Source organism: Garra rufa, chromosome 1 (genome assembly GCF_049309525.1).
Source record: "Garra rufa chromosome 1, GarRuf1.0, whole genome shotgun sequence".
Taxonomy (NCBI): Eukaryota; Metazoa; Chordata; class Actinopteri; order Cypriniformes; family Cyprinidae; genus Garra; species Garra rufa.
In genome coordinates this window covers 104,295,682-104,322,501 of record NC_133361.1, presented here as the reverse complement: position 1 = coordinate 104,322,501, position 26,820 = coordinate 104,295,682, and the positions used below count along the sequence as shown (strand labels likewise).

General features: G+C 46.3%; 33 non-coding genes across 33 annotated transcripts; 27 read left to right on the top strand and 6 right to left on the bottom strand.

The window, feature by feature from the left end:
* Nucleotides 1-478: 478 nt before the first annotated feature.
* Nucleotides 479-560, bottom strand: trnas-gcu (transfer RNA serine (anticodon GCU)). The gene has a single exon. It is a non-coding gene; the product is annotated as a tRNA-Ser (tRNA).
* Nucleotides 561-1,050: 490 nt separating this feature from the next.
* On the top strand, nucleotides 1,051-1,191 carry LOC141285063 (U4 spliceosomal RNA). The gene has a single exon (XR_012338540.1). It is a non-coding gene; the product is annotated as a U4 spliceosomal RNA (small nuclear RNA).
* Nucleotides 1,192-2,164: 973 nt separating this feature from the next.
* Nucleotides 2,165-2,380, top strand: LOC141347851 (small nucleolar RNA U3). The gene has a single exon (XR_012357435.1). It is a non-coding gene; the product is annotated as a small nucleolar RNA U3 (small nucleolar RNA).
* Nucleotides 2,381-3,962: 1,582 nt separating this feature from the next.
* Nucleotides 3,963-4,101, top strand: LOC141286527 (U4 spliceosomal RNA). Its single transcript, XR_012339282.1, has one exon. It is a non-coding gene; the product is annotated as a U4 spliceosomal RNA (small nuclear RNA).
* Nucleotides 4,102-4,591: 490 nt separating this feature from the next.
* trnas-gcu (transfer RNA serine (anticodon GCU)) lies at nucleotides 4,592-4,673 on the bottom strand. The gene has a single exon. It is a non-coding gene; the product is annotated as a tRNA-Ser (tRNA).
* A 490-nt stretch (nucleotides 4,674-5,163) lies between these two features.
* On the top strand, nucleotides 5,164-5,304 carry LOC141285081 (U4 spliceosomal RNA). Its single transcript, XR_012338543.1, has one exon. It is a non-coding gene; the product is annotated as a U4 spliceosomal RNA (small nuclear RNA).
* A 973-nt stretch (nucleotides 5,305-6,277) lies between these two features.
* On the top strand, nucleotides 6,278-6,493 carry LOC141347718 (small nucleolar RNA U3). The gene has a single exon (XR_012357418.1). It is a non-coding gene; the product is annotated as a small nucleolar RNA U3 (small nucleolar RNA).
* Nucleotides 6,494-7,723: 1,230 nt separating this feature from the next.
* trnak-cuu (transfer RNA lysine (anticodon CUU)) lies at nucleotides 7,724-7,796 on the top strand. Its single transcript has one exon. It is a non-coding gene; the product is annotated as a tRNA-Lys (tRNA).
* A 191-nt stretch (nucleotides 7,797-7,987) lies between these two features.
* Nucleotides 7,988-8,061, top strand: trnan-guu (transfer RNA asparagine (anticodon GUU)). The gene has a single exon. It is a non-coding gene; the product is annotated as a tRNA-Asn (tRNA).
* Nucleotides 8,062-8,643: 582 nt separating this feature from the next.
* Nucleotides 8,644-8,782, top strand: LOC141286768 (U4 spliceosomal RNA). Its single transcript, XR_012339348.1, has one exon. It is a non-coding gene; the product is annotated as a U4 spliceosomal RNA (small nuclear RNA).
* A 490-nt stretch (nucleotides 8,783-9,272) lies between these two features.
* On the bottom strand, nucleotides 9,273-9,354 carry trnas-gcu (transfer RNA serine (anticodon GCU)). Its single transcript has one exon. It is a non-coding gene; the product is annotated as a tRNA-Ser (tRNA).
* A 490-nt stretch (nucleotides 9,355-9,844) lies between these two features.
* On the top strand, nucleotides 9,845-9,985 carry LOC141285129 (U4 spliceosomal RNA). Its single transcript, XR_012338555.1, has one exon. It is a non-coding gene; the product is annotated as a U4 spliceosomal RNA (small nuclear RNA).
* Nucleotides 9,986-10,958: 973 nt separating this feature from the next.
* LOC141347713 (small nucleolar RNA U3) lies at nucleotides 10,959-11,174 on the top strand. The gene has a single exon (XR_012357412.1). It is a non-coding gene; the product is annotated as a small nucleolar RNA U3 (small nucleolar RNA).
* A 1,231-nt stretch (nucleotides 11,175-12,405) lies between these two features.
* Nucleotides 12,406-12,478, top strand: trnak-cuu (transfer RNA lysine (anticodon CUU)). The gene has a single exon. It is a non-coding gene; the product is annotated as a tRNA-Lys (tRNA).
* A 191-nt stretch (nucleotides 12,479-12,669) lies between these two features.
* trnan-guu (transfer RNA asparagine (anticodon GUU)) lies at nucleotides 12,670-12,743 on the top strand. Its single transcript has one exon. It is a non-coding gene; the product is annotated as a tRNA-Asn (tRNA).
* Nucleotides 12,744-13,325: 582 nt separating this feature from the next.
* Nucleotides 13,326-13,464, top strand: LOC141286520 (U4 spliceosomal RNA). The gene has a single exon (XR_012339281.1). It is a non-coding gene; the product is annotated as a U4 spliceosomal RNA (small nuclear RNA).
* Nucleotides 13,465-13,954: 490 nt separating this feature from the next.
* Nucleotides 13,955-14,036, bottom strand: trnas-gcu (transfer RNA serine (anticodon GCU)). Its single transcript has one exon. It is a non-coding gene; the product is annotated as a tRNA-Ser (tRNA).
* A 490-nt stretch (nucleotides 14,037-14,526) lies between these two features.
* LOC141285078 (U4 spliceosomal RNA) lies at nucleotides 14,527-14,667 on the top strand. Its single transcript, XR_012338542.1, has one exon. It is a non-coding gene; the product is annotated as a U4 spliceosomal RNA (small nuclear RNA).
* Nucleotides 14,668-15,640: 973 nt separating this feature from the next.
* On the top strand, nucleotides 15,641-15,856 carry LOC141347705 (small nucleolar RNA U3). Its single transcript, XR_012357410.1, has one exon. It is a non-coding gene; the product is annotated as a small nucleolar RNA U3 (small nucleolar RNA).
* A 1,230-nt stretch (nucleotides 15,857-17,086) lies between these two features.
* On the top strand, nucleotides 17,087-17,159 carry trnak-cuu (transfer RNA lysine (anticodon CUU)). Its single transcript has one exon. It is a non-coding gene; the product is annotated as a tRNA-Lys (tRNA).
* Nucleotides 17,160-17,350: 191 nt separating this feature from the next.
* On the top strand, nucleotides 17,351-17,424 carry trnan-guu (transfer RNA asparagine (anticodon GUU)). The gene has a single exon. It is a non-coding gene; the product is annotated as a tRNA-Asn (tRNA).
* A 582-nt stretch (nucleotides 17,425-18,006) lies between these two features.
* On the top strand, nucleotides 18,007-18,145 carry LOC141286755 (U4 spliceosomal RNA). The gene has a single exon (XR_012339346.1). It is a non-coding gene; the product is annotated as a U4 spliceosomal RNA (small nuclear RNA).
* A 490-nt stretch (nucleotides 18,146-18,635) lies between these two features.
* trnas-gcu (transfer RNA serine (anticodon GCU)) lies at nucleotides 18,636-18,717 on the bottom strand. Its single transcript has one exon. It is a non-coding gene; the product is annotated as a tRNA-Ser (tRNA).
* A 490-nt stretch (nucleotides 18,718-19,207) lies between these two features.
* LOC141285123 (U4 spliceosomal RNA) lies at nucleotides 19,208-19,348 on the top strand. The gene has a single exon (XR_012338552.1). It is a non-coding gene; the product is annotated as a U4 spliceosomal RNA (small nuclear RNA).
* Nucleotides 19,349-20,321: 973 nt separating this feature from the next.
* Nucleotides 20,322-20,537, top strand: LOC141347697 (small nucleolar RNA U3). Its single transcript, XR_012357408.1, has one exon. It is a non-coding gene; the product is annotated as a small nucleolar RNA U3 (small nucleolar RNA).
* A 1,231-nt stretch (nucleotides 20,538-21,768) lies between these two features.
* trnak-cuu (transfer RNA lysine (anticodon CUU)) lies at nucleotides 21,769-21,841 on the top strand. The gene has a single exon. It is a non-coding gene; the product is annotated as a tRNA-Lys (tRNA).
* Nucleotides 21,842-22,032: 191 nt separating this feature from the next.
* Nucleotides 22,033-22,106, top strand: trnan-guu (transfer RNA asparagine (anticodon GUU)). The gene has a single exon. It is a non-coding gene; the product is annotated as a tRNA-Asn (tRNA).
* Nucleotides 22,107-22,688: 582 nt separating this feature from the next.
* Nucleotides 22,689-22,827, top strand: LOC141286748 (U4 spliceosomal RNA). The gene has a single exon (XR_012339345.1). It is a non-coding gene; the product is annotated as a U4 spliceosomal RNA (small nuclear RNA).
* A 490-nt stretch (nucleotides 22,828-23,317) lies between these two features.
* Nucleotides 23,318-23,399, bottom strand: trnas-gcu (transfer RNA serine (anticodon GCU)). Its single transcript has one exon. It is a non-coding gene; the product is annotated as a tRNA-Ser (tRNA).
* Nucleotides 23,400-23,889: 490 nt separating this feature from the next.
* On the top strand, nucleotides 23,890-24,030 carry LOC141285201 (U4 spliceosomal RNA). Its single transcript, XR_012338567.1, has one exon. It is a non-coding gene; the product is annotated as a U4 spliceosomal RNA (small nuclear RNA).
* Nucleotides 24,031-25,003: 973 nt separating this feature from the next.
* LOC141347818 (small nucleolar RNA U3) lies at nucleotides 25,004-25,219 on the top strand. Its single transcript, XR_012357432.1, has one exon. It is a non-coding gene; the product is annotated as a small nucleolar RNA U3 (small nucleolar RNA).
* Nucleotides 25,220-26,449: 1,230 nt separating this feature from the next.
* trnak-cuu (transfer RNA lysine (anticodon CUU)) lies at nucleotides 26,450-26,522 on the top strand. The gene has a single exon. It is a non-coding gene; the product is annotated as a tRNA-Lys (tRNA).
* Nucleotides 26,523-26,713: 191 nt separating this feature from the next.
* On the top strand, nucleotides 26,714-26,787 carry trnan-guu (transfer RNA asparagine (anticodon GUU)). The gene has a single exon. It is a non-coding gene; the product is annotated as a tRNA-Asn (tRNA).
* Nucleotides 26,788-26,820: the final 33 nt, after the last annotated feature.

The following is a 26,820-nucleotide window of genomic DNA, read 5'->3' as shown; positions in this document are numbered from 1 at the left end:
ACAAAGTTTTGCTTCGTTTTGTTAGAGTGGCTGGTTGTTGGTCCTCGTCAAAGAGGTGTCTACAGATCATAGCGTGCCGGAGCCAGAAGATTTGTTGTTTTTTCAATATGCTCTCAAGACTTCGCTGCAGGTATCATTAAACTACAGCACAATCACAGCTCACCGCTACCCATCGTAAACAGGTTGGGCCTGTCTGTTCTGGTGGGCTCTCAGTGGTGCTAAATCATCAAATGAAGAGGACGGGATTCAAACCCACACAAACCAAGGTGAGCCTAGCACAACGGTTTAGCCTTGCATCGCCTTAACCACTCGACCACCCCGTCACTTTCCGTGGTCCTTTTATTTAACACTCCCGATTCAGACCATCGGCTCGTTAGTAGAGCACTCAGTGAACTGAACTGAGTGTGTCAGATAAGGAAGACACAAAAAGCGCAGAGTGGGGTCCCCAGGACCGAGGATTACTGCTAAAGGAGCCGAACGACGAGGATGGGATTCGAACCCACGCGTGCAGAGCACAATGGATTAGCAGTCCATCGCCTTAACCACTCGGCCACCTCGTCATTTTACGTGACATTTTTTATTTAGCACTCCTGATTCAGATCATCAGTTCATTAGTAGAGAACTCAAAGAACTGAACTGAGTGTGTTAGATAAGGAGGACACACAAAAAGTTTAGCATGGGGTCCCCAGGACCCGGATTAAGGTCCAGTGCTAAAGGAACCGAACGACAAGAATGGATTCCAACCATTGCACAGAGCAAAATGGATTAGCAGTCCATCGCCTTAACCACTCGGCCACCCCGTCCCCTTGCTGACCGAGATAGGCCATGCTGCGGACCTTTTCAGCTGCTGCTGCCGTGCTTTCAGCTGGCTGTTTTGAGCACAGAGGGAATAGTGAATGAGCCGTCTTTTACACACCTCTAATCTGTTCCGTAGAAACACGGTGCAGCAACCCGTGGCAGGAGACTGTTTGTGCGGCAGTTTAAAGCTTGCTACCACCTTGTCGGTTCACATCCACGTAGGTGCAGAAAAAGGTCACGACCGTCGCCTGCATTCTTTCGCAGAGGCAATGTTGTAGCCTATGAGGTTTGTCCGAGGCGCGATCATTGCTGGTTGAAAACTTTACCCAATACCCCGCCAGGATGACTTGAAATACAGTTATCTTTGGCAATTTTTGCTAGTCTCTCTGGAGGCTTAGAGTTTTGTTGAGAAATATAGCCTTGTTTCGTTTAGGGTTTTTTTTCCTCGCCAAAAAAACGGTCTGCTGATGATAGTGCGCCAGAGCCAGAAGGTTTGTTGTTTTGTCAATATGTTCTCAAGACAAGTATCGTTAAACTGCAACGCAATTACAGCTCACCGTTACCCATCGTAAACATGTTGGGCCTGTCTGGTCCGGTGGCCTCTCAGTGGCGCTAAAGCTTCGAATGCGTGTCGAGCACAATGTATTAGCCTTCCACCGCCTTAACCACTGGACCACCTCGTCATCCGGCGGGGTTTCTTTATTTAACATTCCTGATTCATGTGCATGTGGATGCATTCTTCGTCTTTTGTTTCAGCCGCCGAGGGCCTGTTTTCCACTGAGGCCCTGCGCCAAACTCCCTATGAGACACAATCCAACGTTAGTAGTAACCTCCGATTACGGCCGAATGTGGATTCTGCTCGGACGACGGGGCACCGGTACATCCTTTGTAGCTTTAGCTTATTAGCCAAACGCTACACCAGTTTGCCATTTCCCATGAAATCATCCTTGATTTCCATAAGAAAGGTGCCCCAAATTGGTGGAAAATCACATCTCAACCATACGCTGTCCAAAGCATTAAACCGCCTTCACGCGGCAAAACAGAACATGTTGTTGGCCCGCACTGCTGGGTCAAACTGCGCTTCCCAAAAACAGATTGGGTCAAAACTGACAGAAGAAATCTCTAAGCCTGCTTTAAGCCCTACCCACGGGACGGGTTGACAGTCTCGCACAACGCGAGAGCCTCAGTTTCGCCTGTGTAATTTGGGGGCCAATGAAAACTGCATCCAACTAAAATTACAAACAAAATTTTAGGACTCTAATGATGTTTCAAATGTAACTTTTCTCATCTCTGTTGTTAGGTTGTAACCATCTCTGAGACTCAAAGTGTCAGAACTCGCCTAAGCTGGTTTTGCAAAATGGAGGTCAAGACTATACTTTCAGGGATCATTTCTATAGTTTCTAACTAGGAAATGTGTTTCAAAAGTGTAGTGTCTCCCAAACTACGATGATGAGCGTTGATACTCTTTTCTGAGCGTGAATCGGGTGTGGAGTAATGGTTTATTTCATAAGCTCCACACCATTGATGAACGTTCTGTGTGGCATTTAAGCAGCATAGACGAAGAGAGTATGGTCAGAGTGGTCTCTGAAAAATGTAAATATCAGATTAAAAATCTTATGAGTCGTTATGATTGAGATTTTTTTTTTTTTTTTACATTTTTGTTGGTGGGTGTCACCATCCTTGATATTCAGAATGTCAGGATAAGATGTCAGCTGGTTCTATCAACTTAAAGTTGCCATAAAATGCATTGAGAGAATATTTTAATTTGTTCTTTGATATCTGCATAGAAGGTATATGGCATAGGAAAGGGCAAACAATCTCCAGAAACGGTTTTACAGGACCATTTACAACCCTAGGATTTGTCCCTAGAATGAAATGCTCTGTTATTGCCTTTTTTGGAAGCTTCATGAATATTAATGAGCTCTGCTCCGATTGGCTGTTTCACAGAGCTGCTCATCTCTATAGCTGGCACATTGATAAAAATATTTATTTAATTAGGAGCTCTAGCGGCTTTTAATATGTGGTTTGTTGAATCTGCCGTTTTGTATCGCAGACATTTTAGTCTCATTACTGTGATCCATGTGCTCTGTGTAAAGTTATAATGCAGAGGGAGCGCTTCTTACCACACAAGTTCAGCTGCTTCTCGGTGATACTCTGGATCTGTAAATCATTCGCCATCATCAGCGCAGTTATTTCTCCATCATTCACCATCATCAGCACAGTCATCTCTCTGTTTATGTGGTAAGTGATATCTTTTGTACTGCAATGTAACAGGCTAGCGCTAGCATTAAGCTAACCGTGTCCCTTCAGTGGCTTGCCTTGTTTTACTGATGTACTGACGTTACCGATGATTGGGCGATGCAAATGTTGGAGGCGTAACTATTAACGATCCCGGGACTGTTGCGTAACAGTCGGTGTTATGTTGGAACTGACATATAAATCTAGTGTTTGCAAAAGACCACCGAAATATAGAAGATTTATCCTTATCCTTATATAGATTTATCCTTGATTTCCATAAGAAAGGTGCCCCAAATTGGTGGAAAATCACATCTCAACCATACGCTGACCAAAGCATTGAACCGCCTTCACGCGGCAAGACAGAACATGTTGTTGGCCCGCACTGCTGGGTCAAACTGCGCTTCCCAATAACAGATTGGGTCAAAACTGACAGAAGAAAACTCTAAGCCTGCTCTAAGCACTACCCACGGGACGGCTCGACAGTCTTGCACAACGCGAGAGCCTCCGTTTCGCCTGTGTCATTTGGGAGCCGATGAAAACTGCTTACTGATGATCTGTCTCTGGGGCTCATCTAGTTGACATGGTATCCGCTGACATTCGGCTGAAGGTGCTGATCCACCATCTGCTCTTGGTACGGACTGGATCCGGGGGACTGCAGTGACCATCTAATCGGAATACAGAATGGATATGGCGGCTACGGTGACCTCAGAATAAGAACAAACAGACTAATTTTAATGTAGATGCAAAAGTTCCATGTTGCCACAGTGTCAGATTGGAGAGGATCTGGTTTTCACAGTCTTGCGTCGATGGCCGTCTAGGTGAAGAGGTCTTCACTGATGATCTGTCTCTGGGGCTCATCCAGCTTGCTATCACCTTGTCGGATCACATCCACGTAGCTGCAAGAAAAGGTCACGACCGTCACCGGTATTCTATCGCAGAGGCAATGTTGTAGCTTGTGTGGTTTATCTGAGGTGTGATCATTGCTGGTTGTAAACTTTCCCCGATATCCCATCTGGATGATTTGAAATACAGTCAGCTTCTCAGTTTTTGCCGGTCTCTCTGGACGCTTCTTGAAAAACAAAGTTTTGCTTCGTTTTGTTAGAGTGGCTGGTTGTTGGTCCTCGTCAAAGAGGTGTCTACAGATCATAGCGTGCCGGAGCCAGAAGATTTGTTGTTTTTTCAATATGCTCTCAAGACTTCGCTGCAGGTATCATTAAACTACAGCACAATCACAGCTCACCGCTACCCATCGTAAACAGGTTGGGCCTGTCTGTTCTGGTGGGCTCTCAGTGGTGCTAAATCATCAAATGAAGAGGACGGGATTCAAACCCACACAAACCAAGGTGAGCCTAGCACAACGGATTAGCCTTGCATCGCCTTAACCACTCGACCACCCCGTCACTTTCCGTGGTCCTTTTATTTAACACTCCCGATTCAGACCATCGGCTCATTAGTAGAGCACTCAGTGAACTGAACTGAGTGTGTCAGATAAGGAAGACACAAAAAGCGCAGAGTGGGGTCCCCAGGACCGAGGATTACTGCTAAAGGAGCCGAACGACGAGGATGGGATTCGAACCCACGCGTGCAGAGCACAATGGATTAGCAGTCCATCGCCTTAACCACTCGGCCACCTCGTCATTTTACGTGACATTTTTTATTTAGCACTCCTGATTCAGATCATCAGTTCATTAGTAGAGAACTCAAAGAACTGAACTGAGTGTGTTAGATAAGGAGGACACACAAAAAGTTTAGCATGGGGTCCCCAGGACCCGGATTAAGGTCCAGTGCTAAAGGAACCGAACGACAAGAATGGATTCCAACCATTGCACAGAGCAAAATGGATTAGCAGTCCATCGCCTTAACCACTCGGCCACCCCGTCCCCTTGCTGACCGAGATAGGCCATGCTGCGGACCTTTTCAGCTGCTGCTGCCGTGCTTTCAGCTGGCTGTTTTGAGCACAGAGGGAATAGTGAATGAGCCGTCTTTTACACACCTCTAATCTGTTCCGTAGAAACACGGTGCAGCAACCCGTGGCAGGAGACTGTTTGTGCGGCAGTTTAAAGCTTGCTACCACCTTGTCGGTTCACATCCACGTAGGTGCAGAAAAAGGTCACGACCGTCGCCTGCATTCTTTCGCAGAGGCAATATTGTAGCCTATGAGGTTTGTCCGAGGCGCGATCATTGCTGGTTGAAAACTTTACCCAATACCCCGCCAGGATGACTTGAAATACAGTTACCTTTGGCAATTTTTGCTAGTCTCTCTGGAGGCTTAGAGTTTTGTTGAGAAATATAGCCTTGTTTCGTTTAGGGTTTTTTTTCCTCGCCAAAAAAACGGTCTGCTGATGATAGTGCGCCAGAGCCAGAAGGTTTGTTGTTTTGTCAATATGTTCTCAAGACAAGTATCGTTAAACTGCAACGCAATTACAGCTCACCGTTACCCATCGTAAACATGTTGGGCCTGTCTGGTCCGGTGGCCTCTCAGTGGCGCTAAAGCTTCGAATGCGTGTCGAGCACAATGTATTAGCCTTCCACCGCCTTAACCACTGGACCACCTCGTCATCCGGCGGGGTTTCTTTATTTAACATTCCTGATTCATGTGCATGTGGATGCATTCTTCGTCTTTTGTTTCAGCCGCCGAGGGCCTGTTTTCCACTGAGGCCCTGCGCCAAACTCCCTATGAGACACAATCCAACGTTAGTAGTAACCTCCGATTACGGCCGAATGTGGATTCTGCTCGGACGACGGGGCACCGGTACATCCTTTGTAGCTTTAGCTTATTAGCCAAACGCTACACCAGTTTGCCATTTCCCATGAAATCATCCTTGATTTCCATAAGAAAGGTGCCCCAAATTGGTGGAAAATCACATCTCAACCATACGCTGTCCAAAGCATTAAACCGCCTTCACGCGGCAAAACAGAACATGTTGTTGGCCCGCACTGCTGGGTCAAACTGCGCTTCCCAAAAACAGATTGGGTCAAAACTGACAGAAGAAATCTCTAAGCCTGCTTTAAGCCCTACCCACGGGACGGGTTGACAGTCTCGCACAACGCGAGAGCCTCAGTTTCGCCTGTGTAATTTGGGGGCCAATGAAAACTGCATCCAACTAAAATTACAAACAAAATTTTAGGACTCTAATGATGTTTCAAATGTAACTTTTCTCATCTCTGTTGTTAGGTTGTAACCATCTCTGAGACTCAAAGTGTCAGAACTCGCCTAAGCTGGTTTTGCAAAATGGAGGTCAAGACTATACTTTCAGGGATCATTTCTATAGTTTCTAACTAGGAAATGTGTTTCAAAAGTGTAGTGTCTCCCAAACTACGATGATGAGCGTTGATACTCTTTTCTGAGCGTGAATCGGGTGTGGAGTAATGGTTTATTTCATATGCTCCACACCATTGATGAACGTTCTGTGTGGCATTTAAGCAGCATAGACGAAGAGAGTATGGTCAGAGTGGTCTCTGAAAAATGTAAATATCAGATTAAAAATCTTATGAGTCGTTATGATTGAGATTTTTTTTTTTTTTTTTTACATTTTTGTTGGTGGGTGTCACCATCCTTGATATTCAGAATGTCAGGATAAGATGTCAGCTGGTTCTATCAACTTAAAGTTGCCATAAAATGCATTGAGAGAATATTTTAATTTGTTCTTTGATATCTGCATAGAAGGTATATGGCATAGGAAAGGGCAAACAATCTCCAGAAACGGTTTTACAGGACCATTTACAACCCTAGGATTTGTCCCTAGAATGAAATGCTCTGTTATTGCCTTTTTTGGAAGCTTCATGAATATTAATGAGCTCTGCTCCGATTGGCTGTTTCACAGAGCTGCTCATCTCTATAGCTGGCACATTGATAAAAATATTTATTTAATTAGGAGCTCTAGCGGCTTTTAATATGTGGTTTGTTGAATCTGCCGTTTTGTATCGCAGACATTTTAGTCTCATTACTGTGATCCATGTGCTCTGTGTAAAGTTATAATGCAGAGGGAGCGCTTCTTACCACACAAGTTCAGCTGCTTCTCGGTGATACTCTGGATCTGTAAATCATTCGCCATCATCAGCGCAGTTATTTCTCCATCATTCACCATCATCAGCACAGTCATCTCTCTGTTTATGTGGTAAGTGATATCTTTTGTACTGCAATGTAACAGGCTAGCGCTAGCATTAAGCTAACCGTGTCCCTTCAGTGGCTTGCCTTGTTTTACTGATGTACTGACGTTACCGATGATTGGGCGATGCAAATGTTGGAGGCGTAACTATTAACGATCCCGGGACTGTTGCGTAACAGTCGGTGTTATGTTGGAACTGACATATAAATCTAGTGTTTGCAAAAGACCACCGAAATATAGAAGATTTATCCTTATCCTTATATAGATTTATCCTTGATTTCCATAAGAAAGGTGCCCCAAATTGGTGGAAAATCACATCTCAACCATACGCTGACCAAAGCATTGAACCGCCTTCACGCGGCAAGACAGAACATGTTGTTGGCCCGCACTGCTGGGTCAAACTGCGCTTCCCAATAACAGATTGGGTCAAAACTGACAGAAGAAAACTCTAAGCCTGCTCTAAGCACTACCCACGGGACGGCTCGACAGTCTTGCACAACGCGAGAGCCTCCGTTTCGCCTGTGTCATTTGGGAGCCGATGAAAACTGCGTCCGACCCGGTGAAGGAGACCACGACCAGCCCGGCTAGCTCAGTCGGTAGAGCATGAGACTCTTAATCTCAGGGTCGTGGGTTCGAGCCCCACGTTGGGCGGCTCTGTTGGCGCTCTTTCTTCCCAACAGGTTGGCGGGCTCCAGCGTGCCCATTCTCCGCACAGGCTAAGTGGATTTTGCGAGCTCCGGAAACATCTTTCAAAACAGCCTGTTAGTACGTGCGATTCTAATCCCTAACCCTAACCCTTGCTTATACAACCGTGATCCCGCGGCAGCAGATGCGCAATGTCTGTCTCTGTGGCGCAATCGGTTAGCGCGTTCGGCTGTTAACCGAAAGGTTGGTGGTTCGAGCCCACCCAGGGACGTGTGAAATGCCGGTGTTTTGCACGCGCGTCAGGTGTCCACTAGCGCCTATGCCATTCTTAGGGTTGCGAGGCACAGCTTTCTCAGGGCGTTTATCCTGTGCACCTTCAATAAGCTGGCTTCTTTTAAAAGAAGTCAGCGGCGGGTGTTTGGTGAACATTTTCACCAGCTCGAGTTTGCTGTGGCATGTGGATTCATTCTTTACTGATGATCTGTCTCTGGGGCTCATCTAGTTGACATGGTATCCGCTGACATTCGGCTGAAGGTGCTGATCCACCATCTGCTCTTGGTACGGACTGGATCCGGGGGACTGCAGTGACCATCTAATCGGAATACAGAATGGATATGGCGGCTACGGTGACCTCAGAATAAGAACAAACAGACTAATTTTAATGTAGATGCAAAAGTTCCATGTTGCCACAGTGTCAGATTGGAGAGGATCTGGTTTTCACAGTCTTGCGTCGATGGCCGTCTAGGTGAAGAGGTCTTCACTGATGATCTGTCTCTGGGGCTCATCCAGCTTGCTATCACCTTGTCGGATCACATCCACGTAGCTGCAAGAAAAGGTCACGACCGTCACCGGTATTCTATCGCAGAGGCAATGTTGTAGCTTGTGTGGTTTATCTGAGGTGTGATCATTGCTGGTTGTAAACTTTCCCCGATATCCCATCTGGATGATTTGAAATACAGTCAGCTTCTCAGATTTTGCCGGTCTCTCTGGACGCTTCTTGAAAAACAAAGTTTTGCTTCGTTTTGTTAGAGTGGCTGGTTGTTGGTCCTCGTCAAAGAGGTGTCTACAGATCATAGCGTGCCGGAGCCAGAAGATTTGTTGTTTTGTCAATATGCTCTCAAGACTTCGCTGCAGGTATCATTAAACTACAGCACAATCACAGCTCACCGCTACCCATCGTAAACAGGTTGGGCCTGTCTGTTCTGGTGGGCTCTCAGTGGTGCTAAATCATCAAATGAAGAGGACGGGATTCAAACCCACACAAACCAAGGTGAGCCTAGCACAACGGATTAGCCTTGCATCGCCTTAACCACTCGACCACCCCGTCACTTTCCGTGGTCCTTTTATTTAACACTCCCGATTCAGACCATCGGCTCATTAGTAGAGCACTCAGTGAACTGAACTGAGTGTGTCAGATAAGGAAGACACAAAAAGCGCAGAGTGGGGTCCCCAGGACCGAGGATTACTGCTAAAGGAGCCGAACGACGAGGATGGGATTCGAACCCACGCGTGCAGAGCACAATGGATTAGCAGTCCATCGCCTTAACCACTCGGCCACCTCGTCATTTTACGTGACATTTTTTATTTAGCACTCCTGATTCAGATCATCAGTTCATTAGTAGAGAACTCAAAGAACTGAACTGAGTGTGTTAGATAAGGAGGACACACAAAAAGTTTAGCATGGGGTCCCCAGGACCCGGATTAAGGTCCAGTGCTAAAGGAACCGAACGACAAGAATGGATTCCAACCATTGCACAGAGCAAAATGGATTAGCAGTCCATCGCCTTAACCACTCGGCCACCCCGTCCCCTTGCTGACCGAGATAGGCCATGCTGCGGACCTTTTCAGCTGCTGCTGCCGTGCTTTCAGCTGGCTGTTTTGAGCACAGAGGGAATAGTGAATGAGCCGTCTTTTACACACCTCTAATCTGTTCCGTAGAAACACGGTGCAGCAACCCGTGGCAGGAGACTGTTTGTGCGACAGTTTAAAGCTTGCTACCACCTTGTCGGTTCACATCCACGTAGGTGCAGAAAAAGGTCACGACCGTCGCCTGCATTCTTTCGCAGAGGCAATATTGTAGCCTATGAGGTTTGTCCGAGGCGCGATCATTGCTGGTTGAAAACTTTACCCAATACCCCGCCAGGATGACTTGAAATACAGTTATCTTTGGCAATTTGTGCTAGTCTCTCTGGAGGCTTAGAGTTTTGTTGAGAAATATAGCCTTGTTTCGTTTAGGTTTTTTTTTCCTCGCCAAAAAAACGGTCTGCTGATGATAGTGCGCCAGAGCCAGAAGGTTTGTTGTTTTGTCAATATGTTCTCAAGACAAGTATCGTTAAACTGCAACGCAATTACAGCTCACCGTTACCCATCGTAAACATGTTGGGCCTGTCTGGTCCGGTGGCCTCTCAGTGGCGCTAAAGCTTCGAATGCGTGTCGAGCACAATGTATTAGCCTTCCACCGCCTTAACCACTGGACCACCTCGTCATCCGGCGGGGTTTCTTTATTTAACATTCCTGATTCATGTGCATGTGGATGCATTCTTCGTCTTTTGTTTCAGCCGCCGAGGGCCTGTTTTCCACTGAGGCCCTGCGCCAAACTCCCTATGAGACACAATCCAACGTTAGTAGTAACCTCCGATTACGGCCGAATGTGGATTCTGCTCGGACGACGGGGCACCGGTACATCCTTTGTAGCTTTAGCTTATTAGCCAAACGCTACACCAGTTTGCCATTTCCCATGAAATCATCCTTGATTTCCATAAGAAAGGTGCCCCAAATTGGTGGAAAATCACATCTCAACCATACGCTGTCCAAAGCATTAAACCGCCTTCACGCGGCAAAACAGAACATGTTGTTGGCCCGCACTGCTGGGTCAAACTGCGCTTCCCAAAAACAGATTGGGTCAAAACTGACAGAAGAAATCTCTAAGCCTGCTTTAAGCCCTACCCACGGGACGGGTTGACAGTCTCGCACAACGCGAGAGCCTCAGTTTCGCCTGTGTAATTTGGGGGCCAATGAAAACTGCATCCAACTAAAATTACAAACAAAATTTTAGGACTCTAATGATGTTTCAAATGTAACTTTTCTCATCTCTGTTGTTAGGTTGTAACCATCTCTGAGACTCAAAGTGTCAGAACTCGCCTAAGCTGGTTTTGCAAAATGGAGGTCAAGACTATACTTTCAGGGATCATTTCTATAGTTTCTAACTAGGAAATGTGTTTCAAAAGTGTAGTGTCTCCCAAACTACGATGATGAGCGTTGATACTCTTTTCTGAGCGTGAATCGGGTGTGGAGTAATGGTTTATTTCATATGCTCCACACCATTGATGAACGTTCTGTGTGGCATTTAAGCAGCATAGACGAAGAGAGTATGGTCAGAGTGGTCTCTGAAAAATGTAAATATCAGATTAAAAATCTTATGAGTCGTTATGATTGAGATTTTTTTTTTTTTTTTTTTACATTTTTGTTGGTGGGTGTCACCATCCTTGATATTCAGAATGTCAGGATAAGATGTCAGCTGGTTCTATCAACTTAAAGTTGCCATAAAATGCATTGAGAGAATATTTTAATTTGTTCTTTGATATCTGCATAGAAGGTATATGGCATAGGAAAGGGCAAACAATCTCCAGAAACGGTTTTACAGGACCATTTACAACCCTAGGATTTGTCCCTAGAATGAAATGCTCTGTTATTGCCTTTTTTGGAAGCTTCATGAATATTAATGAGCTCTGCTCCGATTGGCTGTTTCACAGAGCTGCTCATCTCTATAGCTGGCACATTGATAAAAATATTTATTTAATTAGGAGCTCTAGCGGCTTTTAATATGTGGTTTGTTGAATCTGCCGTTTTGTATCGCAGACATTTTAGTCTCATTACTGTGATCCATGTGCTCTGTGTAAAGTTATAATGCAGAGGGAGCGCTTCTTACCACACAAGTTCAGCTGCTTCTCGGTGATACTCTGGATCTGTAAATCATTCGCCATCATCAGCGCAGTTATTTCTCCATCATTCACCATCATCAGCACAGTCATCTCTCTGTTTATGTGGTAAGTGATATCTTTTGTACTGCAATGTAACAGGCTAGCGCTAGCATTAAGCTAACCGTGTCCCTTCAGTGGCTTGCCTTGTTTTACTGATGTACTGACGTTACCGATGATTGGGCGATGCAAATGTTGGAGGCGTAACTATTAACGATCCCGGGACTGTTGCGTAACAGTCGGTGTTATGTTGGAACTGACATATAAATCTAGTGTTTGCAAAAGACCACCGAAATATAGAAGATTTATCCTTATCCTTATATAGATTTATCCTTGATTTCCATAAGAAAGGTGCCCCAAATTGGTGGAAAATCACATCTCAACCATACGCTGACCAAAGCATTGAACCGCCTTCACGCGGCAAGACAGAACATGTTGTTGGCCCGCACTGCTGGGTCAAACTGCGCTTCCCAATAACAGATTGGGTCAAAACTGACAGAAGAAAACTCTAAGCCTGCTCTAAGCACTACCCACGGGACGGCTCGACAGTCTTGCACAACGCGAGAGCCTCCGTTTCGCCTGTGTCATTTGGGAGCCGATGAAAACTGCGTCCGACCCGGTGAAGGAGACCACGACCAGCCCGGCTAGCTCAGTCGGTAGAGCATGAGACTCTTAATCTCAGGGTCGTGGGTTCGAGCCCCACGTTGGGCGGCTCTGTTGGCGCTCTTTCTTCCCAACAGGTTGGCGGGCTCCAGCATGCCCATTCTCCGCACAGGCTAAGTGGATTTTGCGAGCTCCGGAAACATCTTTCAAAACAGCCTGTTAGTACGTGCGATTCTAATCCCTAACCCTAACCCTTGCTTTTACAACCGTGATCCCGCGGCAGCAGATGCGCAATGTCTGTCTCTGTGGCGCAATCGGTTAGCGCGTTCGGCTGTTAACCGAAAGGTTGGTGGTTCGAGCCCACCCAGGGACGTGTGAAATGCCGGTGTTTTGCACGCGCGTCAGGTGTCCACTAGCGCCTATGCCATTCTTAGGGTTGCGAGGCACAGCTTTCTCAGGGCGTTTATCCTGTGCACCTTCAATAAGCTGGCTTCTTTTAAAAGAAGTCAGCGGCGGGTGTTTGGTGAACATTTTCACCAGCTCGAGTTTGCTGTGGCATGTGGATTCATTCTTTACTGATGATCTGTCTCTGGGGCTCATCTAGTTGACATGGTATCCGCTGACATTCGGCTGAAGGTGCTGATCCACCATCTGCTCTTGGTACGGACTGGATCCGGGGGACTGCAGTGACCATCTAATCGGAATACAGAATGGATATGGCGGCTACGGTGACCTCAGAATAAGAACAAACAGACTAATTTTAATGTAGATGCAAAAGTTCCATGTTGCCACAGTGTCAGATTGGAGAGGATCTGGTTTTCACAGTCTTGCGTCGATGGCCGTCTAGGTGAAGAGGTCTTCACTGATGATCTGTCTCTGGGGCTCATCCAGCTTGCTATCACCTTGTCGGATCACATCCACGTAGCTGCAAGAAAAGGTCACGACCGTCACCGGTATTCTATCGCAGAGGCAATGTTGTAGCTTGTGTGGTTTATCTGAGGTGTGATCATTGCTGGTTGTAAACTTTCCCCGATATCCCATCTGGATGATTTGAAATACAGTCAGCTTCTCAGTTTTTGCCGGTCTCTCTGGACGCTTCTTGAAAAACAAAGTTTTGCTTCGTTTTGTTAGAGTGGCTGGTTGTTGGTCCTCGTCAAAGAGGTGTCTACAGATCATAGCGTGCCGGAGCCAGAAGATTTGTTGTTTTTTCAATATGCTCTCAAGACTTCGCTGCAGGTATCATTAAACTACAGCACAATCACAGCTCACCGCTACCCATCGTAAACAGGTTGGGCCTGTCTGTTCTGGTGGGCTCTCAGTGGTGCTAAATCATCAAATGAAGAGGACGGGATTCAAACCCACACAAACCAAGGTGAGCCTAGCACAACGGATTAGCCTTGCATCGCCTTAACCACTCGACCACCCCGTCACTTTCCGTGGTCCTTTTATTTAACACTCCCGATTCAGACCATCGGCTCATTAGTAGAGCACTCAGTGAACTGAACTGAGTGTGTCAGATAAGGAAGACACAAAAAGCGCAGAGTGGGGTCCCCAGGACCGAGGATTACTGCTAAAGGAGCCGAACGACGAGGATGGGATTCGAACCCACGCGTGCAGAGCACAATGGATTAGCAGTCCATCGCCTTAACCACTCGGCCACCTCGTCATTTTACGTGACATTTTTTATTTAGCACTCCTGATTCAGATCATCAGTTCATTAGTAGAGAACTCAAAGAACTGAACTGAGTGTGTTAGATAAGGAGGACACACAAAAAGTTTAGCATGGGGTCCCCAGGACCCGGATTAAGGTCCAGTGCTAAAGGAACCGAACGACAAGAATGGATTCCAACCATTGCACAGAGCAAAATGGATTAGCAGTCCATCGCCTTAACCACTCGGCCACCCCGTCCCCTTGCTGACCGAGATAGGCCATGCTGCGGACCTTTTCAGCTGCTGCTGCCGTGCTTTCAGCTGGCTGTTTTGAGCACAGAGGGAATAGTGAATGAGCCGTCTTTTACACACCTCTAATCTGTTCCGTAGAAACACGGTGCAGCAACCCGTGGCAGGAGACTGTTTGTGCGGCAGTTTAAAGCTTGCTACCACCTTGTCGGTTCACATCCACGTAGGTGCAGAAAAAGGTCACGACCGTCGCCTGCATTCTTTCGCAGAGGCAATATTGTAGCCTATGAGGTTTGTCCGAGGCGCGATCATTGCTGGTTGAAAACTTTACCCAATACCCCGCCAGGATGACTTGAAATACAGTTACCTTTGGCAATTTTTGCTAGTCTCTCTGGAGGCTTAGAGTTTTGTTGAGAAATATAGCCTTGTTTCGTTTAGGGTTTTTTTTCCTCGCCAAAAAAACGGTCTGCTGATGATAGTGCGCCAGAGCCAGAAGGTTTGTTGTTTTGTCAATATGTTCTCAAGACAAGTATCGTTAAACTGCAACGCAATTACAGCTCACCGTTACCCATCGTAAACATGTTGGGCCTGTCTGGTCCGGTGGCCTCTCAGTGGCGCTAAAGCTTCGAATGCGTGTCGAGCACAATGTATTAGCCTTCCACCGCCTTAACCACTGGACCACCTCGTCATCCGGCGGGGTTTCTTTATTTAACATTCCTGATTCATGTGCATGTGGATGCATTCTTCGTCTTTTGTTTCAGCCGCCGAGGGCCTGTTTTCCACTGAGGCCCTGCGCCAAACTCCCTATGAGACACAATCCAACGTTAGTAGTAACCTCCGATTACGGCCGAATGTGGATTCTGCTCGGACGACGGGGCACCGGTACATCCTTTGTAGCTTTAGCTTATTAGCCAAACGCTACACCAGTTTGCCATTTCCCATGAAATCATCCTTGATTTCCATAAGAAAGGTGCCCCAAATTGGTGGAAAATCACATCTCAACCATACGCTGTCCAAAGCATTAAACCGCCTTCACGCGGCAAAACAGAACATGTTGTTGGCCCGCACTGCTGGGTCAAACTGCGCTTCCCAAAAACAGATTGGGTCAAAACTGACAGAAGAAATCTCTAAGCCTGCTTTAAGCCCTACCCACGGGACGGGTTGACAGTCTCGCACAACGCGAGAGCCTCAGTTTCGCCTGTGTAATTTGGGGGCCAATGAAAACTGCATCCAACTAAAATTACAAACAAAATTTTAGGACTCTAATGATGTTTCAAATGTAACTTTTCTCATCTCTGTTGTTAGGTTGTAACCATCTCTGAGACTCAAAGTGTCAGAACTCGCCTAAGCTGGTTTTGCAAAATGGAGGTCAAGACTATACTTTCAGGGATCATTTCTATAGTTTCTAACTAGGAAATGTGTTTCAAAAGTGTAGTGTCTCCCAAACTACGATGATGAGCGTTGATACTCTTTTCTGAGCGTGAATCGGGTGTGGAGTAATGGTTTATTTCATATGCTCCACACCATTGATGAACGTTCTGTGTGGCATTTAAGCAGCATAGACGAAGAGAGTATGGTCAGAGTGGTCTCTGAAAAATGTAAATATCAGATTAAAAATCTTATGAGTTGTTATGATTGAGATTTTTTTTTTTTTTTTTTACATTTTTGTTGGTGGGTGTCACCATCCTTGATATTCAGAATGTCAGGATAAGATGTCAGCTGGTTCTATCAACTTAAAGTTGCCATAAAATGCATTGAGAGAATATTTTAATTTGTTCTTTGATATCTGCATAGAAGGTATATGGCATAGGAAAGGGCAAACAATCTCCAGAAACGGTTTTACAGGACCATTTACAACCCTAGGATTTGTCCCTAGAATGAAATGCTCTGTTATTGCCTTTTTTGGAAGCTTCATGAATATTAATGAGCTCTGCTCCGATTGGCTGTTTCACAGAGGTGCTCATCTCTATAGCTGGCACATTGATAAAAATATTTATTTAATTAGGAGCTCTAGCGGCTTTTAATATGTGGTTTGTTGAATCTGCCGTTTTGTATCGCAGACATTTTAGTCTCATTACTGTGATCCATGTGCTCTGTGTAAAGTTATAATGCAGAGGGAGCGCTTCTTACCACACAAGTTCAGCTGCTTCTCGGTGATACTCTGGATCTGTAAATCATTCGCCATCATCAGCGCAGTTATTTCTCCATCATTCACCATCATCAGCACAGTCATCTCTCTGTTTATGTGGTAAGTGATATCTTTTGTACTGCAATGTAACAGGCTAGCGCTAGCATTAAGCTAACCGTGTCCCTTCAGTGGCTTGCCTTGTTTTACTGATGTACTGACGTTACCGATGATTGGGCGATGCAAATGTTGGAGGCGTAACTATTAACGATCCCGGGACTGTTGCGTAACAGTCGGTGTTATGTTGGAACTGACATATAAATCTAGTGTTTGCAAAAGACCACCGAAATATAGAAGATTTATCCTTATCCTTATATAGATTTATCCTTGATTTCCATAAGAAAGGTGCCCCAAATTGGTGGAAAATCACATCTCAACCATACGCTGACCAAAGCATTGAACCGCCTTCACGCGGCAAGACAGAACATGTTGTTGGCCCGCACTGCTGGGTCAAACTGCGCTTCCCAATAACAGATTGGGTCAAAACTGACAGAAGAAAACTCTAAGCCTGCTCTAAGCACTACCCACGGGACGGCTCGACAGTCTTGCACAACGCGAGAGCCTCCGTTTCGCCTGTGTCATTTGGGAGCCGATGAAAACTGCGTCCGACCCGGTGAAGGAGACCACGACCAGCCCGGCTAGCTCAGTCGGTAGAGCATGAGACTCTTAATCTCAGGGTCGTGGGTTCGAGCCCCACGTTGGGCGGCTCTGTTGGCGCTCTTTCTTCCCAACAGGTTGGCGGGCTCCAGCGTGCCCATTCTCCGCACAGGCTAAGTGGATTTTGCGAGCTCCGGAAACATCTTTCAAAACAGCCTGTTAGTACGTGCGATTCTAATCCCTAACCCTAACCCTTGCTTATACAACCGTGATCCCGCGGCAGCAGATGCGCAATGTCTGTCTCTGTGGCGCAATCGGTTAGCGCGTTCGGCTGTTAACCGAAAGGTTGGTGGTTCGAGCCCACCCAGGGACGTGTGAAATGCCGGTGTTTTGCACGCGCGTCAGGTGTCCACTAGCGCCTATGCCATTCTTAGGGTTGCGAGGCACAGCTTTCTCAGGGCGTTTATCCTGTGCACCTTCAATAAGCTGGCTTCTTTTAAAAGAAGTCAGCGGCGGGTGTTTGGTGAACATTTTCACCAGCTCGAGTTTGCTGTGGCATGTGGATTCATTCTTTACTGATGATCTGTCTCTGGGGCTCATCTAGTTGACATGGTATCCGCTGACATTCGGCTGAAGGTGCTGATCCACCATCTGCTCTTGGTACGGACTGGATCCGGGGGACTGCAGTGACCATCTAATCGGAATACAGAATGGATATGGCGGCTACGGTGACCTCAGAATAAGAACAAACAGACTAATTTTAATGTAGATGCAAAAGTTCCATGTTGCCACAGTGTCAGATTGGAGAGGATCTGGTTTTCACAGTCTTGCGTCGATGGCCGTCTAGGTGAAGAGGTCTTCACTGATGATCTGTCTCTGGGGCTCATCCAGCTTGCTATCACCTTGTCGGATCACATCCACGTAGCTGCAAGAAAAGGTCACGACCGTCACCGGTATTCTATCGCAGAGGCAATGTTGTAGCTTGTGTGGTTTATCTGAGGTGTGATCATTGCTGGTTGTAAACTTTCCCCGATATCCCATCTGGATGATTTGAAATACAGTCAGCTTCTCAGATTTTGCCGGTCTCTCTGGACGCTTCTTGAAAAACAAAGTTTTGCTTCGTTTTGTTAGAGTGGCTGGTTGTTGGTCCTCGTCAAAGAGGTGTCTACAGATCATAGCGTGCCGGAGCCAGAAGATTTGTTGTTTTGTCAATATGCTCTCAAGACTTCGCTGCAGGTATCATTAAACTACAGCACAATCACAGCTCACCGCTACCCATCGTAAACAGGTTGGGCCTGTCTGTTCTGGTGGGCTCTCAGTGGTGCTAAATCATCAAATGAAGAGGACGGGATTCAAACCCACACAAACCAAGGTGAGCCTAGCACAACGGATTAGCCTTGCATCGCCTTAACCACTCGACCACCCCGTCACTTTCCGTGGTCCTTTTATTTAACACTCCCGATTCAGACCATCGGCTCATTAGTAGAGCACTCAGTGAACTGAACTGAGTGTGTCAGATAAGGAAGACACAAAAAGCGCAGAGTGGGGTCCCCAGGACCGAGGATTACTGCTAAAGGAGCCGAACGACGAGGATGGGATTCGAACCCACGCGTGCAGAGCACAATGGATTAGCAGTCCATCGCCTTAACCACTCGGCCACCTCGTCATTTTACGTGACATTTTTTATTTAGCACTCCTGATTCAGATCATCAGTTCATTAGTAGAGAATTCAAAGAACTGAACTGAGTGTGTTAGATAAGGAGGACACACAAAAAGTTTAGCATGGGGTCCCCAGGACCCGGATTAAGGTCCAGTGCTAAAGGAACCGAACGACAAGAATGGATTCCAACCATTGCACAGAGCAAAATGGATTAGCAGTCCATCGCCTTAACCACTCGGCCACCCCGTCCCCTTGCTGACCGAGATAGGCCATGCTGCGGACCTTTTCAGCTGCTGCTGCCGTGCTTTCAGCTGGCTGTTTTGAGCACAGAGGGAATAGTGAATGAGCCGTCTTTTACACACCTCTAATCTGTTCCGTAGAAACACGGTGCAGCAACCCGTGGCAGGAGACTGTTTGTGCGACAGTTTAAAGCTTGCTACCACCTTGTCGGTTCACATCCACGTAGGTGCAGAAAAAGGTCACGACCGTCGCCTGCATTCTTTCGCAGAGGCAATATTGTAGCCTATGAGGTTTGTCCGAGGCGCGATCATTGCTGGTTGAAAACTTTACCCAATACCCCGCCAGGATGACTTGAAATACAGTTATCTTTGGCAATTTGTGCTAGTCTCTCTGGAGGCTTAGAGTTTTGTTGAGAAATATAGCCTTGTTTCGTTTAGGTTTTTTTTTCCTCGCCAAAAAAACGGTCTGCTGATGATAGTGCGCCAGAGCCAGAAGGTTTGTTGTTTTGTCAATATGTTCTCAAGACAAGTATCGTTAAACTGCAACGCAATTACAGCTCACCGTTACCCATCGTAAACATGTTGGGCCTGTCTGGTCCGGTGGCCTCTCAGTGGCGCTAAAGCTTCGAATGCGTGTCGAGCACAATGTATTAGCCTTCCACCGCCTTAACCACTGGACCACCTCGTCATCCGGCGGGGTTTCTTTATTTAACATTCCTGATTCATGTGCATGTGGATGCATTCTTCGTCTTTTGTTTCAGCCGCCGAGGGCCTGTTTTCCACTGAGGCCCTGCGCCAAACTCCCTATGAGACACAATCCAACGTTAGTAGTAACCTCCGATTACGGCCGAATGTGGATTCTGCTCGGACGACGGGGCACCGGTACATCCTTTGTAGCTTTAGCTTATTAGCCAAACGCTACACCAGTTTGCCATTTCCCATGAAATCATCCTTGATTTCCATAAGAAAGGTGCCCCAAATTGGTGGAAAATCACATCTCAACCATACGCTGTCCAAAGCATTAAACCGCCTTCACGCGGCAAAACAGAACATGTTGTTGGCCCGCACTGCTGGGTCAAACTGCGCTTCCCAAAAACAGATTGGGTCAAAACTGACAGAAGAAATCTCTAAGCCTGCTTTAAGCCCTACCCACGGGACGGGTTGACAGTCTCGCACAACGCGAGAGCCTCAGTTTCGCCTGTGTAATTTGGGGGCCAATGAAAACTGCATCCAACTAAAATTACAAACAAAATTTTAGGACTCTAATGATGTTTCAAATGTAACTTTTCTCATCTCTGTTGTTAGGTTGTAACCATCTCTGAGACTCAAAGTGTCAGAACTCGCCTAAGCTGGTTTTGCAAAATGGAGGTCAAGACTATACTTTCAGGGATCATTTCTATAGTTTCTAACTAGGAAATGTGTTTCAAAAGTGTAGTGTCTCCCAAACTACGATGATGAGCGTTGATACTCTTTTCTGAGCGTGAATCGGGTGTGGAGTAATGGTTTATTTCATATGCTCCACACCATTGATGAACGTTCTGTGTGGCATTTAAGCAGCATAGACGAAGAGAGTATGGTCAGAGTGGTCTCTGAAAAATGTAAATATCAGATTAAAAATCTTATGAGTCGTTATGATTGAGATTTTTTTTTTTTTTTTTTTACATTTTTGTTGGTGGGTGTCACCATCCTTGATATTCAGAATGTCAGGATAAGATGTCAGCTGGTTCTATCAACTTAAAGTTGCCATAAAATGCATTGAGAGAATATTTTAATTTGTTCTTTGATATCTGCATAGAAGGTATATGGCATAGGAAAGGGCAAACAATCTCCAGAAACGGTTTTACAGGACCATTTACAACCCTAGGATTTGTCCCTAGAATGAAATGCTCTGTTATTGCCTTTTTTGGAAGCTTCATGAATATTAATGAGCTCTGCTCCGATTGGCTGTTTCACAGAGCTGCTCATCTCTATAGCTGGCACATTGATAAAAATATTTATTTAATTAGGAGCTCTAGCGGCTTTTAATATGTGGTTTGTTGAATCTGCCGTTTTGTATCGCAGACATTTTAGTCTCATTACTGTGATCCATGTGCTCTGTGTAAAGTTATAATGCAGAGGGAGCGCTTCTTACCACACAAGTTCAGCTGCTTCTCGGTGATACTCTGGATCTGTAAATCATTCGCCATCATCAGCGCAGTTATTTCTCCATCATTCACCATCATCAGCACAGTCATCTCTCTGTTTATGTGGTAAGTGATATCTTTTGTACTGCAATGTAACAGGCTAGCGCTAGCATTAAGCTAACCGTGTCCCTTCAGTGGCTTGCCTTGTTTTACTGATGTACTGACGTTACCGATGATTGGGCGATGCAAATGTTGGAGGCGTAACTATTAACGATCCCGGGACTGTTGCGTAACAGTCGGTGTTATGTTGGAACTGACATATAAATCTAGTGTTTGCAAAAGACCACCGAAATATAGAAGATTTATCCTTATCCTTATATAGATTTATCCTTGATTTCCATAAGAAAGGTGCCCCAAATTGGTGGAAAATCACATCTCAACCATACGCTGACCAAAGCATTGAACCGCCTTCACGCGGCAAGACAGAACATGTTGTTGGCCCGCACTGCTGGGTCAAACTGCGCTTCCCAATAACAGATTGGGTCAAAACTGACAGAAGAAAACTCTAAGCCTGCTCTAAGCACTACCCACGGGACGGCTCGACAGTCTTGCACAACGCGAGAGCCTCCGTTTCGCCTGTGTCATTTGGGAGCCGATGAAAACTGCGTCCGACCCGGTGAAGGAGACCACGACCAGCCCGGCTAGCTCAGTCGGTAGAGCATGAGACTCTTAATCTCAGGGTCGTGGGTTCGAGCCCCACGTTGGGCGGCTCTGTTGGCGCTCTTTCTTCCCAACAGGTTGGCGGGCTCCAGCGTGCCCATTCTCCGCACAGGCTAAGTGGATTTTGCGAGCTCCGGAAACATCTTTCAAAACAGCCTGTTAGTACGTGCGATTCTAATCCCTAACCCTAACCCTTGCTTATACAACCGTGATCCCGCGGCAGCAGATGCGTAATGTCTGTCTCTGTGGCGCAATCGGTTAGCGCGTTCGGCTGTTAACCGAAAGGTTGGTGGTTCGAGCCCACCCAGGGACGTGTGAAATGCCGGTGTTTTGCACGCGCGTCAGGTGTCCACTAGCGCCTATGCCATTCTTAGGGTTGCGAGGCACAGCTTTCTCAGGGCGTTTATCCTGTGCACCTTCAATAAGCTGGCTTCTTTTAAAAGAAGTCAGCGGCGGGTGTTTGGTGAACATTTTCACCAGCTCGAGTTTGCTGTGGCATGTGGATTCATTCTTTACTGATGATCTGTCTCTGGGGCTCATCTAGTTGACATGGTATCCGCTGACATTCGGCTGAAGGTGCTGATCCACCATCTGCTCTTGGTACGGACTGGATCCGGGGGACTGCAGTGACCATCTAATCGGAATACAGAATGGATATGGCGGCTACGGTGACCTCAGAATAAGAACAAACAGACTAATTTTAATGTAGATGCAAAAGTTCCATGTTGCCACAGTGTCAGATTGGAGAGGATCTGGTTTTCACAGTCTTGCGTCGATGGCCGTCTAGGTGAAGAGGTCTTCACTGATGATCTGTCTCTGGGGCTCATCCAGCTTGCTATCACCTTGTCGGATCACATCCACGTAGCTGCAAGAAAAGGTCACGACCGTCACCGGTATTCTATCGCAGAGGCAATGTTGTAGCTTGTGTGGTTTATCTGAGGTGTGATCATTGCTGGTTGTAAACTTTCCCCGATATCCCATCTGGATGATTTGAAATACAGTCAGCTTCTCAGATTTTGCCGGTCTCTCTGGACGCTTCTTGAAAAACAAAGTTTTGCTTCGTTTTGTTAGAGTGGCTGGTTGTTGGTCCTCGTCAAAGAGGTGTCTACAGATCATAGCGTGCCGGAGCCAGAAGATTTGTTGTTTTGTCAATATGCTCTCAAGACTTCGCTGCAGGTATCATTAAACTACAGCACAATCACAGCTCACCGCTACCCATCGTAAACAGGTTGGGCCTGTCTGTTCTGGTGGGCTCTCAGTGGTGCTAAATCATCAAATGAAGAGGACGGGATTCAAACCCACACAAACCAAGGTGAGCCTAGCACAACGGATTAGCCTTGCATCGCCTTAACCACTCGACCACCCCGTCACTTTCCGTGGTCCTTTTATTTAACACTCCCGATTCAGACCATCGGCTCATTAGTAGAGCACTCAGTGAACTGAACTGAGTGTGTCAGATAAGGAAGACACAAAAAGCGCAGAGTGGGGTCCCCAGGACTGAGGATTACTGCTAAAGGAGCCGAACGACGAGGATGGGATTCGAACCCACGCGTGCAGAGCACAATGGATTAGCAGTCCATCGCCTTAACCACTCGGCCACCTCGTCATTTTACGTGACGTTTTTTATTTAGCACTCCTGATTCAGATCATCAGTTCATTAGTAGAGAACTCAAAGAACTGAACTGAGTGTGTTAGATAAGGAGGACACACAAAAAGTTTAGCATGGGGTCCCCAGGACCCGGATTAAGGTCCAGTGCTAAAGGAACCGAACGACAAGAATGGATTCCAACCATTGCACAGAGCAAAATGGATTAGCAGTCCATCGCCTTAACCACTCGGCCACCCCGTCCCCTTGCTGACCGAGATAGGCCATGCTGCGGACCTTTTCAGCTGCTGCTGCCGTGCTTTCAGCTGGCTGTTTTGAGCACAGAGGGAATAGTGAATGAGCCGTCTTTTACACACCTCTAATCTGTTCCGTAGAAACACGGTGCAGCAACCCGTGGCAGGAGACTGTTTGTGCGGCAGTTTAAAGCTTGCTACCACCTTGTCGGTTCACATCCACGTAGGTGCAGAAAAAGGTCACGACCGTCGCCTGCATTCTTTCGCAGAGGCAATATTGTAGCCTATGAGGTTTGTCCGAGGCGCGATCATTGCTGGTTGAAAACTTTACCCAATACCCCGCCAGGATGACTTGAAATACAGTTATCTTTGGCAGTTTTTGCTAGTCTCTCTGGAGGCTTAGAGTTTTGTTGAGAAATATAGCCTTGTTTCGTTTAGGGTTTTTTTTTCTCGCCAAAAAAACGGTCTGCTGATGATAGTGCGCCAGAGCCAGAAGGTTTGTTGTTTTGTCAATATGTTCTCAAGACAAGTATCGTTAAACTGCAACGCAATTACAGCTCACCGTTACCCATCGTAAACATGTTGGGCCTGTCTGGTCCGGTGGCCTCTCAGTGGCGCTAAAGCTTCGAATGCGTGTCGAGCACAATGTATTAGCCTTCCACCGCCTTAACCACTGGACCACCTCGTCATCCGGCGGGGTTTCTTTATTTAACATTCCTGATTCATGTGCATGTGGATGCATTCTTCGTCTTTTGTTTCAGCCGCCGAGGGCCTGTTTTCCACTGAGGCCCTGCGCCAAACTCCCTATGAGACACAATCCAACGTTAGTAGTAACCTCCGATTACGGCCGAATGTGGATTCTGCTCGGACGACGGGGCACCGGTACATCCTTTGTAGCTTTAGCTTATTAGCCAAACGCTACACCAGTTTGCCATTTCCCATGAAATCATCCTTGATTTCCATAAGAAAGGTGCCCCAAATTGGTGGAAAATCACATCTCAACCATACGCTGTCCAAAGCATTAAACCGCCTTCACGCGGCAAAACAGAACATGTTGTTGGCCCGCACTGCTGGGTCAAACTGCGCTTCCCAAAAACAGATTGGGTCAAAACTGACAGAAGAAATCTCTAAGCCTGCTTTAAGCCCTACCCACGGGACGGGTTGACAGTCTCGCACAACGCGAGAGCCTCAGTTTCGCCTGTGTAATTTGGGGGCCAATGAAAACTGCATCCAACTAAAATTACAAACAAAATTTTAGGACTCTAATGATGTTTCAAATGTAACTTTTCTCATCTCTGTTGTTAGGTTGTAACCATCTCTGAGACTCAAAGTGTCAGAACTCGCCTAAGCTGGTTTTGCAAAATGGAGGTCAAGACTATACTTTCAGGGATCATTTCTATAGTTTCTAACTAGGAAATGTGTTTCAAAAGTGTAGTGTCTCCCAAACTACGATGATGAGCGTTGATACTCTTTTCTGAGCGTGAATTGGGTGTGGAGTAATGGTTTATTTCATATGCTCCACACCATTGATGAACGTTCTGTGTGGCATTTAAGCAGCATAGACGAAGAGAGTATGGTCAGAGTGGTCTCTGAAAAATGTAAATATCAGATTAAAAATCTTATGAGTCGTTATGATTGAGATTTTTTTTTTTTTTTTTTACATTTTTGTTGGTGGGTGTCACCATCCTTGATATTCAGAATGTCAGGATAAGATGTCAGCTGGTTCTATCAACTTAAAGTTGCCATAAAATGCATTGAGAGAATATTTTAATTTGTTCTTTGATATCTGCATAGAAGGTATATGGCATAGGAAAGGGCAAACAATCTCCAGAAACGGTTTTACAGGACCATTTACAACCCTAGGATTTGTCCCTAGAATGAAATGCTCTGTTATTGCCTTTTTTGGAAGCTTCATGAATATTAATGAGCTCTGCTCCGATTGGCTGTTTCACAGAGCTGCTCATCTCTATAGCTGGCACATTGATAAAAATATTTATTTAATTAGGAGCTCTAGCGGCTTTTAATATGTGGTTTGTTGAATCTGCCGTTTTGTATCGCAGACATTTTAGTCTCATTACTGTGATCCATGTGCTCTGTGTAAAGTTATAATGCAGAGGGAGCGCTTCTTACCACACAAGTTCAGCTGCTTCTCGGTGATACTCTGGATCTGTAAATCATTCGCCATCATCAGCGCAGTTATTTCTCCATCATTCACCATCATCAGCACAGTCATCTCTCTGTTTATGTGGTAAGTGATATCTTTTGTACTGCAATGTAACAGGCTAGCGCTAGCATTAAGCTAACCGTGTCCCTTCAGTGGCTTGCCTTGTTTTACTGATGTACTGACGTTACCGATGATTGGGCGATGCAAATGTTGGAGGCGTAACTATTAACGATCCCGGGACTGTTGCGTAACAGTCGGTGTTATGTTGGAACTGACATATAAATCTAGTGTTTGCAAAAGACCACCGAAATATAGAAGATTTATCCTTATCCTTATATAGATTTATCCTTGATTTCCATAAGAAAGGTGCCCCAAATTGGTGGAAAATCACATCTCAACCATACGCTGACCAAAGCATTGAACCGCCTTCACGCGGCAAGACAGAACATGTTGTTGGCCCGCACTGCTGGGTCAAACTGCGCTTCCCAATAACAGATTGGGTCAAAACTGACAGAAGAAAACTCTAAGCCTGCTCTAAGCACTACCCACGGGACGGCTCGACAGTCTTGCACAACGCGAGAGCCTCCGTTTCGCCTGTGTCATTTGGGAGCCGATGAAAACTGCGTCCGACCCGGTGAAGGAGACCACGACCAGCCCGGCTAGCTCAGTCGGTAGAGCATGAGACTCTTAATCTCAGGGTCGTGGGTTCGAGCCCCACGTTGGGCGGCTCTGTTGGCGCTCTTTCTTCCCAACAGGTTGGCGGGCTCCAGCGTGCCCATTCTCCGCACAGGCTAAGTGGATTTTGCGAGCTCCGGAAACATCTTTCAAAACAGCCTGTTAGTACGTGCGATTCTAATCCCTAACCCTAACCCTTGCTTATACAACCGTGATCCCGCGGCAGCAGATGCGCAATGTCTGTCTCTGTGGCGCAATCGGTTAGCGCGTTCGGCTGTTAACCGAAAGGTTGGTGGTTCGAGCCCACCCAGGGACGTGTGAAATGCCGGTGTTTTGCACGCGCGTCAGG